Genomic DNA, 15,581 nt, shown 5'->3' on the forward strand with positions numbered 1-15,581 from the left:
AAATTAGAAATGCGTGCAACAAAGGTAAAACAGTTATAATGGGTGACTTCAATCTACATATAGATTGGGTGAATCAAATTGGCAGAGGTGCTGAGGAAGAGGATTTCTTGGAATGTATGCGGGATAGTTTTCTAAACCAACATGTAGAGGAACCAACGAGAGAGCAGGCTATTCTAGACTGGGTATTGAGTAATGAGGAAGGGTTAGTTAGCAGTCTTGATGTGCGTGGCCCCTTGGGCCATAATATGGTTGACCATAAGAGTGACCATAATATGGTTGAGTTCTTCATTAGGATGGAGAGTGACATAGTTAATTCAGAAACAACGGTTCTGAACTTAAAGGTAACTTTGAGGGCATGAGACGTGAATTGGCCAAGATAGACTGGCAATTGATTCTTAAAGGGTTGACGGTGGATATGCAATGGAAGGCATTTAAAGACCGCATGGATGAACTACAACAATTGTTCATCCCAGTTTGGCAAAAGAATAAATCAGGGAAGGTAGTGTATCCGTGGCTAACAAAGGAGATTAGGGATAGTATCAAAACAAATGATGAAGCGTACAAATTAGCAAGAAAAAGCAGCCTACCAGAGGACTGGGAGAAATTCAGAGTCCAGCAGAGGAGGACAAACGACTTAATTAGGAAAGGGAAAATAGATTATGAAGGAAAACTGGCAGGGAACATAAAAACTGACTGCAAAAGCTTTTATAGGTATGTGAAGAGAAAAAGATTAGTTAAAACAAATGTAGGTCCCTTGCAGTCAGTAACAGGTGAATTGATCATGGGGAACAAGGACATGGCAGACCAATTGAATAACTACTTTGGTTCTGTCTTCACTAAGGAAGACATAAATAATCTGCCGGAAATAGCAGGGGACCGGGGGTCAAATGAAATGGAGGAACTGAGTGAAATCCAGGTTAGTCGGGAAGTGGTGTTAGGTAAATTGAATGGATTAAACGGCAATAAATCCCCAGGGCCAGATAGGCTGCATCCCAGAGTGCTTAAGGAGGTAGCCCCAGAAATAGTGGATGCATTAGTGATAATTTTTCAAAATTCTTTAAATTCTGGAGTAGTTCCTGAGGATTGGAGGGTAGCTAATGTAACCCCACTTTTCAAAAAGGGAGGGAGAGAGAAAATGGGAATTACAGACCAGTTAGTCTAACATCGGTAGTGGGGAATATGCTAGAGTCAGTTATTAAAGATGGGATAGCAGCACATTTGGAAAGTGGTGAAATCATTGGACAGTCAGCATGGATTTATGAAAGGTAAATCATGTCTGACGAATCTTATAGAATTTTTCGAGGATGTAACTAGTAGAGTGGATAAGGGAGAACCAGTGGATGTGTTATATCTGGACTTCCAGAAGGCTTTCGACAAGGTCCCACATAAGAGATTAGTATGCAAACATAAAGCACACGGTATTGTGGGTTCAGTATTGATGTGGATAGAGAACTGGCTGGCAGACAGGAAGCAAAGAGTAGGAATAAACGGGTCCTTTTCAGAATGGCAGGCAGTGACTAGTGGGGTACCGCAAGGCTCAGGGCTGGGACCCCAGCTATTTACAATATATATTAATGATTTGGACGAGGGAATTGAATGCAACATCTCCAAGTTTGCGGATGTCACGAAGCTGGGGGGCAGTGTTAGCTGTGAGGAGGATGATAGGAGGCTGCAACGTGACTTGGATAGGTTAGGTGTGTAGGCAAATGCATGGCAGATGCAGTATAATGTGGATAAATGTGAGGTTATCCACTTTGGTGGCAAGAACAGGAAAGCAGACTATTATCTGAATGGAGGCCGATTAGGAGAAGGGGAGATGCAACGAGACCTCGGTGTCGTGGTACACCAGTCATTGAAAGTAGGCATGCAGGTGCAGAAGGCAGTGAAGAAAGCGAATGGTATGTTGGCATTCATAGCGAGGGGATTTGAGTATAGGAGCAGGGAGGTTCTGCTGCAGTTGTACAGGGCATTGGTGAGACCACACCTGGAGTATTGCGTACAGTTTTGGTCTCCTAATCTGAGGAAAGACATTCTTGCCATAGAGGGAGTACAGAGAAGGTTCACCAGATTGATTCCTGGGATGGCAGGACTTTCATATGAAGAAAGACTGGATAGACTCGGCTTGTACTCGCTGGAATTTAGAAGATTGAGGGGGGATCTTATAGAAACTTACAAAATTCTTAAGGGGTTGGACAGGCTAGATGCAGGAAGATTGTTCCCGATGTTGGGGAAGTCCAGAACAAGGGGTCACAGTTTAAGGATAAGGGGGAAGTCTTTTAGGACCGAGATGAGAACGTTTTTTTTCACACAGAGTGGTGAATCTGTGGAATTCTCTGCCACAGAAGGTAGTTGAAGCCAGTTCATTGGCTATATTTAAGAGGGACTTAGATGTGGCCCTTGTGGCTAAAGGGATCAGGGGGTATGGAGAGAAGGCAGGTACAGGATACTGAGTTGGATGATCAGCCATGATCATATTGAATGGCGGTGCAGGCTCGAAGGGCCGAATGGCCTACTCCTGCACCTATTTTCTATGTTTCTAAAGAGATAAATGAGGAGGTGCGATCATAATGAGGCGTAAGGCAAAACAAAACACACACCCATCTTCCAGTCCCAGCTCCCTCTCACCTCAGCCTTTCTTGTGTCTGTTGCTCAACTGTTCCCTGCGGCCTTTCACCAGATCTTGCCTCTGTTTCTGACATGTAGAGCCCATTGTTCTCGCTCTATCCGCTTCCTGAAACAAATGCGACATCAGTCAGGGGTGCGACAGGGAAATAAAATCTGACTGCTAGAACTTTAATGAATGTTGGAATACAAAGAGTCATGCAGCACCACATCCCCTTTAAATTTTCCCCTCTCACACTGAACCTATAAACCCTAGTTTCAGACCTTCACCCGGTCTGTGCTCACATGATTTTATAAACCTGTATGTCATCTCAAGTTTCTTTGCTCCATGGAAATCAATCCCAGCCTATCCAGCTCCTCCTTCTCACTCAAACCCTCCAATCCAGGTAATCAATCGATCTATGTTGCATCTTTTCCAGTTTACTAACACCCTTCCTGTAGCAGGGTGAATGGAACTGTACATATCATAGCGGGTGTGGTCTCCCTAACGTCTTGCACATTGAGACAGGATGCTGCAGAACAGATCTAGAGACAGATTACCTCTGGGGCTGTCTGCATTCCCTATACCTCCCTGGCCAGGCTCCATCTCCAACCCCCTCCGTGTCTCCCTCCTGCTAATGTCCCCCTCCACAGGTCAAATATCAATCCCCCTGTGTCTGCCTCACATGTCCGAAACCCTCACCATCCCCTCTGCCCCTCCTCACCCTTGACTCCCATAACCCTTGCTATCTCCTCTCCATCCTCCTTGCTGTCCCTGCCCAACCATCGTCCCCTTCAGCCCCCATGTCCTCCCTCCCACCCTGCCTACGCCCCTCACTGCCCATCCTCCTCCCACCCCACTCTCCCCACACCCCTCACCTTCTCTCCCCACACCCTCCCCCTCTCCCCACACCCTCCCCCTACACGCCTCACTCTCCCCCTACACCGCCTACCCTCCCCCCACAACCTCCCACTATACCCCTCACCGTCTCCTCACCCTCTCCCCTCACCCTCTCCCTCACCCCCTCACCTCACCCTCCCCCCACACCCCCCTCACCCTCCCCTCACCCTCCCCTACACCCTTTCCCCACAACCCCCTCACCCTCTCTCCCTACACCCTCCCCCTCCCCCCTCACCCTCACCCTCTCCCCTCAACCTCTCCCCACACCCCCCTCACCCTCTCCCCCTACACCCTCCCCCTCACCCTCTCACCCCCTCTCCCTACACCCTCCCCCTCACCCTCTCTCCCTACACCCTCCCCCTCACCCTCCCCTACAGCCCCCTCACCCTCTCACCCTCTCTCCCTACACCCTCCCCCTCTCCCCCCTCACCCTCTCTCCCTACACCCTCCCCCTCTCCCCCTCTCTCCCCACACCCTCCCCCTCTCCCCCTACACCCTCCCCCTCACCCTCACCCTCTCCCCACACTCCCCTCACCCTCCCCCTCACCCTCACCCTCTCCCCTCACCCTCTCTCCTCACCCTCTCCCCTCACCCTCTCCCCCTACACCCTCCCCCTCCCCCCTCCCCCTCACCCCTCACCCTCTCCCCACACCCCCCTCACCCTCCCCCTCCCCCTCTCCCCTCACCCTCTCCCCACACCCCCCTCACCCTCACCCTCCCCCTCTCCTCACCCTCTCCCTCACCCCTCACCCTCTCTCCTCACCCTGTCCCCTCTCCCCACCCCCTCACCTTCCCACCCCACTGCCCCCCTTCCCTCCCCATCCCGCTTCTCACTCCCTCCCCTCCCCCCTCCCCTCCCCCAACTTCCCCGCCCCCAACTTCCCCGCCCCCATCCTCCCCTTCTCTAACCCACCCTGAGCCACCCGGCCCCACCTGTCGTCTCTCCCCGCTCCATCCTCCGTCCCCTCGGGCGCTCCCTCGCTCTCCGACCGTTAAACCGCCATCCTCGCGGGACGCGCTGTCTCCCTGACGGCTTGACGTAGGGCGGGGCTGGAGGTCAGCTTGACGTAGGGACGTAGGGCGGGGCTGGAGGTCCACCTGACGGCGTGACGTAGGGCGGGGCTTGAGGTCCACCTGACGTAATGACATACGGCGCGGCTCAGGACCACGTGACGGCGTGACATAAAGAAAACCTGCGGGCAACCTGGCGGCGTGACGTAAGGGGGAGGTCGGGACCAACTGACGGCGTTACGTCATGGGAATCCCCTGGCCGACCTGCCCTGTGACGTAGGTGGAATTCCGCGGGTAGCGCGGGGCAGCGAGTGAAGGTGGATCCTGGTCCGAATCAAAGATACCAGAGGAACAAAATGGTTTCCTGGCTTAAACGGGCGCATATTTCCTTCTGCAGGAGGACCTGTGCCTGCTTAACTTTCTCAGATTTTACCAACCGTTCATTAGACAATAGGTGCAGGAGTAGGCCATTCGGCCCTTCGAGCCAGCACCGCCATTCAATGTGATCATGGCTGATCATTCACAATCAGTACCCCGTTCCTGCCTTCTCCCCGTACTCCCTGGCTCCGCTATCTTTAAGAGCTCTATCTAGCTCTCTCTTGAAAACATCCAGAGAATTGGCCTCCACTGCCTTCTGAGGCAGAGAATTCCACAGATTTGCAGCTCTCTGACTGAAAAAGTTTTTCCTCATCTCCGTTCTATATTGTCTACCCCTTCTTCTTAAACTGTGGGCCCTGGCTCTGGACTCCCCCAACATTGGGAACATGTTTCCTGCCTCTAATGTGTCCAATCCCTTAATAATCTTATATGTTTCAATAAGATCCCCTCTCATCCTTCTAAATTCCATTATGTACAAGCCTCCGTCGCTCCAGTCTTTCAACATACGACAGTCCCACCATTCCGGGAATTAACCAAGTGAACCTAGCTGAACACCCTCCACAGCAAGAATATCCTTCCTCAAATTTGGAGAGCACACATGAGTTGTACATATCTTAAGGATTTTTCATCATTCCATATCAGGGCTACCTTCTCTGGAGTCATCGGAGGTCTGGTTCCTGTGGTTTTGGGGTCGCCCCATCAAAATCGCGTGAGATGTTAGGCCCGTGTTTCTATTTTTCTGATTTGTTAGGGCATACTTCACTATGGGCATGGCGTCTGGCCACAACAACCTACTTTAAGGACATACTTTGGCCAACTTTGGCATACTTATTTCCCCATTTGCTCTTTCTACCATCCGAGGACTGTTGATGTGATCAATGCTTTATTTTTCCATAACTGCCCAAAGTTCAACCCCAAACGCAGAGCGGAATCGGTATGGATATTAGGCAATATCTATATGCAGGCATGAGTCAGGGCATACAGCACAGCCCCCTGAGCAGACGGTCCGGATGGTAAAACATATGCATGCTCTCCCCCCTGGTTAAATCCCTCCCCACCTACGTCCAAGACACCTCACACGCTCTCCATCTCCTCGATAACTTCTGGTTCCCAGGCCCCCACTCCCTCATCTTCACCATGGATGTCCAATCACTCTACACTTCCATCCCCCACAAGGATGGTCTCGAAGCCCTCCATTTCTTCCTCGACCGTAGAACCAGCCAATCCCCATCGACCAACACTCTCCTCCGCCTAGCAGAGCTGGTTCTTACCCTCAACAACTTCTCCTTTGACTCCTCCCACTTCCTCCAAACCAGAGGCGTAGCTATGGGCACTCGCATGGGCCCTAGCTACGCCTGCCTCTTTGTCGGGTACGTCGAACAATCCCTGTTCCGGACGTACACCGGCCCCATCCCCGAACTCCACCTCCGCTACATCCATGACTGCATTGGTGCTACCTCTTGCACCCATGCAGAACTCACTGACTTCATACACTTCAAAGACGTACTGGTTTGTAGGTTAATTGGCTGGGCAAATGTTTTTAAAAAATGGTCCCTAGTGGGTGTAGGATAGTGTTAATGTGCGGGGATCGCTGGGCGGCGCGGACCCGGTGGGCCGAAGGGCCTGTTTCTGCGCTGTATCTCCAAATCTAAAACAAATCTTAATTGTCGTATGTAGTGAAAACGCAATAATTGTTTTGTACAGCATAACACATGGGCGGCACGGTAGCGCAGCAGTAGAGTTGCTGTTTTACAGCGAATGCAGCGCCGGAGACTCAGGTTCGATCCTGACTACGGGTGCTGCACTGTAAGGAGTTTGTATGTTCTCCCCGTGACCTGCGTGGGTTTTCTCCGAGATCTTCGGTTTCCTCCCACACTCCAAAGACGTACAGGTATGTAGGTTAATTGGCTGGGTATATGTTTTAAAAAAATTGTCCCTAGTGGGTGTAGGATAGTGTTAATGTACGGGGATCGCTGGGCGGCACGGACTTGGTGGGCCGAAAAGGTCTGTTTCCGGCTGTATATATATATGATATGATATGATGACATCTGTAGCAGCATAACACATCTGTAAACACAGCACACGTTGAAAACATAATGAACAAATGATGGTTCAAATCTATTAGGGCCAATCCAAAGCTCGAAGTCTCAAGTGTAACCAAGGCATTTCGTAGCCCGTCGTTTAGTCCGTGTTTGTCGTGGTCAAGAGCCCTATTGTTATTGAGAAACTAAGTGAATCTGGGGTGATCACAGTTTGCAGACTGCGATACCCTTACTCGGAGTTGGTACGGCGCTATGCCGCCCCAAGGTATTGTGTATCTTGGGTCCTTTACTGTTTATTGTGGAGTGTATTCTTATTGGCATTAGCACTGTGCATATTAACCCCCCTTATTCGGACAATCGGTAAAAACAGAAAATATCTCCCGCGTGTGGTCCGCTAGAGCGAGAGTTTACTGTGACACCAACAACATGTCCGGAACAATCACATTGAAATCCCGGCCGCGAAAGCACAGCAATGCCTCGTCTTCCTCAGAAGAGAAAGGAAGTTCGAAATGTCCCCAGTGTCTCTCACCAACTTCTGCACACTAACAGATTGCAACACATCTTAGTTTTGCACCAACTCTGCCCAAGACAGCAATAAATTGCTGAGAGTTGTGAATGTCGCCCAATGCATTACAGAGAGCGGCTTCCCAATCCCCACCCACCCTCAGCTCCATTTACACTTCACGCTGCCTCTGGAATGCAGACAATATAATCAAGGACCATTCATCCCCTCTCCCTTTACTCTCGTACCCTCCCCATTGGGAAAAAGATACAAAACATAGAAAACACGAATCACCAGATTCAGGAACAGCTTCATCCCTCCTGTTATCAGACTGCTGAACGATTCTTCCAACGGCCAGGAATATTGCCGATGTTCCAACCTACATCAAGAGGACTGTGGACATTTGCTCTGTAAGACGCTAACAGATTTTATCACTTTGCACAGCCTGGTGGACGATTCGCCTGGGCAGCATGCAAACACTATATCTTGGTGCACATGGTAAATATAAATCTGTACCAATAGATGTGCAACAAATGTCGCCATGGACGTGGTGGGCCGAAGTGCCTGTTGTTGTGCACCTTGGGTCCAGGGCTCAAAGAGCAGTATTTCACCCCACACAGTATTGCTGTGATCGGTCTCTGTCCAAAGTCACAACACAAATAGACAGGCGGTTTATGCAAAAGTATTCTGGCTCCGACACCATTCCTGGTCTCTGTATCCCCCATGGCACTTAAAGCCCTGTCTGTCTCTTTAACCACACCCAGACCCTCCAAACCTATCCGTCTCCAACCTTCACCGGCTACTTCATCTCTCCCTATCTTAGTTTGTTTCTGCTTTTTTTACTGTCAAGGGTACAGGGAAAACGTTGTGTTGCGTGCTATCGAGGCGAATAATACCATGCCTGTGTGCAACATGTTTTACAATAGAGAATGGAAACAGGGCAGAATATAACGTTGCAGCTGCCTCTAAACCCCTACGTATGTAACTCACTGTGACCCCATACACTCCTCTCTGTCTATGAACCCCATCCAACCCCTATACCACTTCCTGTTTTTGTAACCCCCTCCAACTCCTACACCCTTTCCTGTTTCAGCAATACCTTCCTACACCCTTCTTGCTTCTATAACCCCCTCCCCCCCCTCGGCTCTCAACCCCCCCTGTCTCTGTAACCCTCTCTGACCCCTACACCCTTCCCTGGTAGTATTCTGATGACTTTCTCTTAAAGTCCCTCCAAATCCTCCACATCCTTCCTGTAATAGGCTTCTCAGGATGGACGGCAAGCTGGCGCGACGGTAAAATTGCTGCCTTACTGCGCCAGAGACCCGGGTTCGGTCCTGATCTCGGCTGCTGTACGGACATTGTACGTCCTCTCCGTAACCGCGTGGGTATCCCAGGGACCTCCCGTTTCCTCCCACACTCCAAACACGTACAGATTTTGAAGGTAAATTGGCTTTGGTAAAAATTGTAAATTGTCCAAGGTGTGTCGGACAGTGCAAGTGTAAGGGGGAATAATTCATTGGAGCGGACACGGTGGGCCGAAGGACCTGTTTCCACGCTGTATTTTAAACTACGCCAAATTAAACTAAACCAAACAAAACTGCACGCAAACTTAAAATGTGACTGAACCCAAATTTTGTGAAATCACAGTTGATGAGGAAACTACCGATGCCAGTTTCCACAGGGCTTTGAAACAACGACACAAATTAGGGTCCTCGTCGCATTGAAGGCCGTGGAATGAAACACCAGGGTTTACTGTAGATAAGGTGAATGCACAGCATGTTTTTACCCAGGGTAGGGGAATCAAGAACCAGAGGACAAAGGTATACGTTGAGGTGATAAAGATTAAATAGGAGCTTGAGGAGCAACTTTATCACTCACTGAGTGCTGGGGATATGGAAGTACTACTAAGCATTGAAAATACATTCGGACAGGTATATGGCAAGGAAGGGTGGAGAGGGATAAGGGTCAAACGCAGGCAAATGGGACTAGCTGTAGACGGGCACTTTGTTTAGAATGGGAGGCCAGAGTCCAAAATCCGGCTCCGTTCGTACGCTCCACATTCCTGGCTCAAGTTCTTGAATAAATCGGGATTTCCATGACTGGTGGATGCTGGATTATCGAAGTTACGTTATATTGGTTGCCACCATCACAGCATGCGCCCTCAGCCACAGCCCCCGCCACACTGCCTTCCATCAATAATACAGAAAAGTTGCTCACATTTATACATGAATGCCAATATATATTCTTAATCTTTTAAATTTACCCCACCACAAAGCAGCCCCTTTGTTGAGAACAAAGCTGCCCTGGTACCCACGGTTGGCTGTGCAGATCCATGGGAGCTCTCTCCTGGTTGTTCAAGGGATTTCCAACTCAACTCAACTCAATCCCACCAGACAATTCCACGATAAATTATTTGATGCAGACGCCAATGGAAGCTTCTCCATTGCAAGTCAATCAAGAATGTCTCAGCAACGTTTCCATCCCGTGGTTCATAATGGTGATTGTGTGCTGCAGACCAACGCAGCAAAATGTGGTTTTGTCAATGCAACTAATTCGCCGTGGCATCGGCAGCTTTAATGCATTGGTCCTACCACTGGACTTCGTGCCGCCTGTGGTTCAATCTCACTGCTTCTAATACCGCCCAGCAGCTTGATTGCAGCTCTCTCCCACCAACGCAGCTGAATGTAGTCTATTCAGTGCATCTTAGTCCGCTTTTGTCCAGTGCCAGCTGTTATTTCTCCAGCCTGACTGCATTGGTGCGGTGTCATTTTAATGCAACGCAGCAAATATGTGTTTCCAATGCATCTCAACAGTGCCGCTCAGCTTCCAGAGCAGAACATTCAACGGATTATCCGGGATTCACGGTGACTTAGTCGGATGGATTCAGAACTAGCTTAGTCATCGAAGACAGGGAGTTGTGGGGGGCAGGGATATATTCTGGCTGGAGGTCCGAGACATGCTGAGTTCTGCGGTGATCTGTGTGCTCGATTGTCAGTTAGTGGGTGCGCACCGCAGTGGTAATGGGAATAAGAAGGGCTTAATTAGTTGACAAGTACAGGTGTCAGGGGTTACGGAGAGAAAACAGGAGAATGCGGTTGAGAAGGAAGATAGATCAGCCATGATTGCATGGCGGAGTAGACTTGATGGGCCCAATGGCCTAATTATGCTGACATATGAATTTATGTAATGGGGGGATGTTTGGAAAAAGAATAAAGGGGAAAGGAATGGGATGGCAAACAGAACTTGCATAATCTGAATGGGCTGATTGGCCTGCTGGGATATTAGTGCATATGAAGGTGTATTTGTAACGTGTGGACGTTACCAGTGCACGGCCTGGTGGCGCCGCACCTGGGCGCAGTAGGCAATAGAAAATACAGGAAAATTAGCAAAACAGACACGAAGGCAATGGCAGCCAAGATGTACCAAACCAAGCGCGCCCTGCTTTCCGCCCGCCGCCGCCATTGTTCCGTTATGTTCCAGCACCCTCAGGTGGAAGGCACCGGCCAGTTCCTCCGATTCGTACACCCTCTCATCTGCTTTCTGGACGCCTCTTATAGTGTCACATCGTCCAACGTTTGAGTGCTCCCTCGTCGTCGGGAGAGATATGCCCGCGAAACCTCGTTGGAATTTCTCCGCCAGGTCACCGGAGTGCAGACTGAGGCGCCGGGACACTTAAAGCTACCGTTCCGTTGACGTTGAACAAGTGAGTATCGATCAGGAGGAACACCGGACAGTTGCAAAGGGGATTCGGTCACGTGGGGAACGATGCACGGTTCCAATCCCATCTCGGGAGGCCGTCCTGGAAGTTACTGCCGCTTCGCCAAAGACCAGATGCCATGGGTTTCTGGTCGCCCAGGACTGGACTAGCGTAACAGAATCCCAAACGTCTTTCTCTCCGAACCGGCCGCAGTCCTCCCAAGTGTTCCAGACCGTGAATACTCCAAGTGCTGGTCTCCGACTTCTAAGAAGCAACTGGGAAGCGAGGAGACGCCGATGGATTTGTCCGAGATATGGATCTTGTCCGCATCTTGCATGTCGCCTCGTGGTAAGCGAGAGTCCTGTTTCCCGACCTGCAGAGATAGACGCCTGAGGCCCGAACGGTGGCGGACCTGATGACTAGATGCGGCCAGGATAACATGTAACCGGCCGGGAGATAGAACAGCGCGTTCTCCTTCAGAGATTCCTCTCCCGTTCCAACGAGAACTACCGCCTTGGTGTTAGTCTCCGTGGTGTTACAGAAGACCGAAGCCACGCCACGGGGACTGGTCGGTCTGTTGGGATGGATAAAGGAGGTTGGCTTTTTGGTGAGAAAGAGGATCTGACACGGCCAGTTAGGGTAACAAGTTACTAAGGTCCCACCCCACGCCAGCCGGGCGCCGGCCAATTGGGAGAGTAGAGGACCTCCCCAACGCGCTCCAACCCAACCCGGCGTCCATCCCGCGGCGTCTGAGCGAGAGAGCCGTTTCCCGCCACCAACACTCCATCTCCTGGAAAGTGCAAAGAAGTGGACAATGTCTCAATAATGGGACAAATTTCACAATTCTACCCGGTCCCGGCCAGAGCTTTGCCCCATCTGGTTCTAAAACAATAGACTGTAAATGGGAGGGGATCCTCCCTAAATCCCGGCTGTGATCACCCGAAATGAGTTTGGTTTCAGTTTAGTTTTATGGTCACGTGTACCGAGGTACACTGAAAAGCTTTGTAAAGAGGATGGTAAAGAATGCCTTTGGTACATTGACCTTCACCAGTCAGTGTATTGAGTACCGAAGATGGGACACTGTTACAGTTGTTGAGGCCACTTTTGGAGTACACTTTTCAATCTTAATCACCCTGCCCTAGGAAGGACGTCATTAATCTGGAAAGATAGAGAATATGTCTAAGGATGTAGCCAGGGCTAGAGAGGTTGGGTTGGCAAAGACTTTATTCCTTGAAGCGGAGAAGGGAGGATCTCACAGAGCTGTATACACTTATGATAAGGTGAAAGCCCAGTCCTTTAACCCAGAGTAGGGTAATAAAAAAACCAGAGCCCATAGATTAAAGTGAGAGAAACCAGGTTTGATCGGAATCTGACGAGCAAGTTTTTCATTCAGAGAACAAGCTGCTAAAAGAGGTAGTTGTGTCTGGTACAATAACAACATTTAAAAGACACTTGGTCAGGTACACGGATCGGAAAGGGTTGAAGGGATATGGGCCAAACATGGGCAAAAAGAATGAAGGGAGATGGGGCATCTTGACTGGCATGGCTGAGTTGAGCCCAAGAGCATGTTTCCGTGCTGCATGACTCTGAATCTAAACCAGTTTGCCTTCAATGCGACTCACCAGAGTGGTAGTCCTGTCGCCACCAGTCCAGAAAAGCTGTCTCATACCTTGCTCTCTTCCTACAATGCAGCTAACCGTAGTTCATCCAATGCAAATGAATCAGTTTGTGTGCCAATGCATTTCAGCTCAATTTACATTTAATGCAGTCTCGCAGCATTAATAGTGTACAAAGATGGAGAGTGACAAAGTCAATTCAGAAACAAGTGTTCTGAACTTAAAGAAAGGTAACTTTGAGGGTATGAGACGTGAATTGTTCAAGATAGACTGGCAATTTATACTTAAAGGGTTGACGGTGGACATGCAATGGAAGGCATTTAAATGTTGCATGGATGAACTACAACAATTGTTCATCCCAGTTTGGCAAAAGAACAAACCAGGAAAGGTGGTGCATCCGTGGCTAACAAGGGAAATCAAGGATAGTATTAAAACAAAAGATGAAGCATATAAATTAGCCAGAAAAAGTATCATACCAGAGGACTGGGAGAAATTCAGAGTCCAGCAGAGGAGGACAAAGGGCTTAATTAGGAAAGGGAAAATAGATTATGAGAGAAAACTGGCAAGGAACATAAAAACTGACTGCAAAAGCTTTTATAGATATGTGAAGAGAAAAAGATTAGTTAAGACAAATGTAGGTCCCTTGCAGTCGGAAACATGTGAATTGATCATAGGGAACAAGGAGATGGCAGAACAATTGAACAACTACTTTGGTTCTGTCTTCACTAAGGAAGACATAAACAATCTGCCGGAAATAGCAGGGGACCGGGGGTCTAACGAGATGGAGGAACTGAGGGTAATCCAGGTTAGTCGGGAAGTGGTGTTAGGTAAATTAAATGGGTTAAAGGCTGATAAATCCCCAGGGCCAGATAGGCTGCATCCCAGAGTGCTTAAGGAAGTAGCCTCAGAAATAGTGGATGCATTAGTGGTAATTTTTCAAAACTCTTTAGATTCTGGAGTAGTTTCTGAGGATTGGAAGGTAGCTAATGTAACCCCACTTTTTAAAAAGGGAGGGAGAGAGAAAACGGGGAATTATAGACCAGTTAGCCTAACATCGGTAGTGCGGAAAATGCTAGAGTCAGTTATTAAAGATGTGATAGCATCACATTTGGAAAGTGGTGAGATCATCGGACAAAGTCAGCATGGATTTATGAAAGGCAAATCATGCCTGACGAATCTTATAGAATTTTTCGAGGATGTAACTAGTAGAGTGGATAAGGGAGAACCAGTCGATGTGTTATATCTGGACTTTCAGAAGGCCTTCGACAAGGTCCCACATAGGAGATTGGTGTACAAACTTAAAGCACACGGTATTGGGGGTTCAGTGTTGAGGTGGATAGAGAATTGGTTGGCGGACAGGAAGCAAAGAGTAGGAATAAACGGGTCCTTTTCGGAATGGCAGGCAGTGACTAGTGGGGTACCGCAAGGCTCAGTGCTGGGACCCCAGTTATTTACAATATATATTAATGATTTGGACGAGGGAATTGAATGCAACATCTCTAAGTTTGCGGATGACACGAAGCTGGGTGGCAGTGTTAGCTGCGAGGAGGATGCTAGGAGGCTGCAGAGTGACTTGGGTAGATTAGTAGAGTGGGCGAATGCAAGGCAGATGCAATATAATGTGGATAAATGTGAGGTTATCCACTTTGGCGGCAAGAACAGGAAAGCAGAGTATTACCTGAATGGTGGCCAATTAAGAAAAGGGGAGATGCAACGTGTCCTGGGTGTCATGGTGCACCAGTCAATGAAAGCAAGCGTGCAGGTGCAGCAGGCAGTGAAGAAAGCGAATGGTATCATATCATATCATATCATATATCTACAGCCGGAAACAGGCCTTTTCGGCCCTCCAAGTCCGTGCCGCCCAGTGATCCCCGTACATTAACACTATCCTACACCCACTAGGGACAATTTTTACATTTACCCAGCCAATTAACCTACATACCTGTACGTCTTTGGAGTGTGGGCATTCAGAGCAAGAGGTTTTGAGTATAGGAACAGGGAGGTTCTGCTGCAGTTGTACAGGGCCTTGGTGAGACCGCACCTGGAGTATTGTGTACAGTTTTGGTCTCCTAATCTGAGGAAAGAAATTCTAGCCTTAGAGGGAGTACAGAGAAGGTTCACCAGATTGATCCCTGGGATGGCAGGACTTTCATATGAAGAAAGACTGGATAGACTAGGCTTGTACTCGCTGGAATTTAGAAGACTGAGGGGGGGATCCTATTGAAACATATAAAATTCTTAAGGGGTTGGAGAGGCTAGATGTGGGAAGATTGTTCCTGATGTTGGGGAAGTCCAGAACCAGGGGTCACAGCTTAAGGATAAGGGGGAAGTCTTTTAGGACCGAGATGAGAAAACATTTCTTCACACAGAGAGTGGTGAGTCTGTGGAATTCTCTGCCACAGAAGGTAGTTGAGGCCAGTTCATTGGCTATATTTAAGAGGGAGTTAGATGTGGCCCTTGTGGCTAAAGGGATCAGGGGGTATGGAGAGAAGGAAGGTACAGGTTACTGAGCTAGATGATCAGCCGTGATCATATTGAATGGCGGTGCAGGCTCGAAGGGCCGAATGGCCTACTCCTGCACCTATTTTCTATGTCCACCTCGGGAATTTTTAAAGAGAGCTTCTACCATTCCCATTCCAAATTTGGAATCTTAAATGCTCCCCGCTGCATCTGATGCAATGTTTGAAATATACGTCAGTTCTACCACAGCTCGGTCCCTCAGGTGGAGTGTAGGTCTTCCAATGCGGCTTACTGTGTGCGTAGCGAATTCAGTGTTGCCATTGCAGGTGTTTTTCCACTGCAACCAGGCATAACGCTACCGTGGGTCCGATCG

The 15,581-nt window shown here is 49.1% G+C and overlaps 1 pseudogene; it reads right to left on the bottom strand.

Moving 5' to 3' along the window:
* Window positions 1-10,753: 10,753 nt before the first annotated feature.
* Window positions 10,754-11,871, bottom strand: LOC144612530 (protein FAM187B-like; annotated as a pseudogene).
* Between the last annotated feature and the right edge of the window lie 3,710 nt (window positions 11,872-15,581).

The sequence above is a fragment of the Rhinoraja longicauda genome, unplaced genomic scaffold (assembly GCF_053455715.1).
Source record: "Rhinoraja longicauda isolate Sanriku21f unplaced genomic scaffold, sRhiLon1.1 Scf000058, whole genome shotgun sequence".
Taxonomy (NCBI): Eukaryota; Metazoa; Chordata; class Chondrichthyes; order Rajiformes; family Arhynchobatidae; genus Rhinoraja; species Rhinoraja longicauda.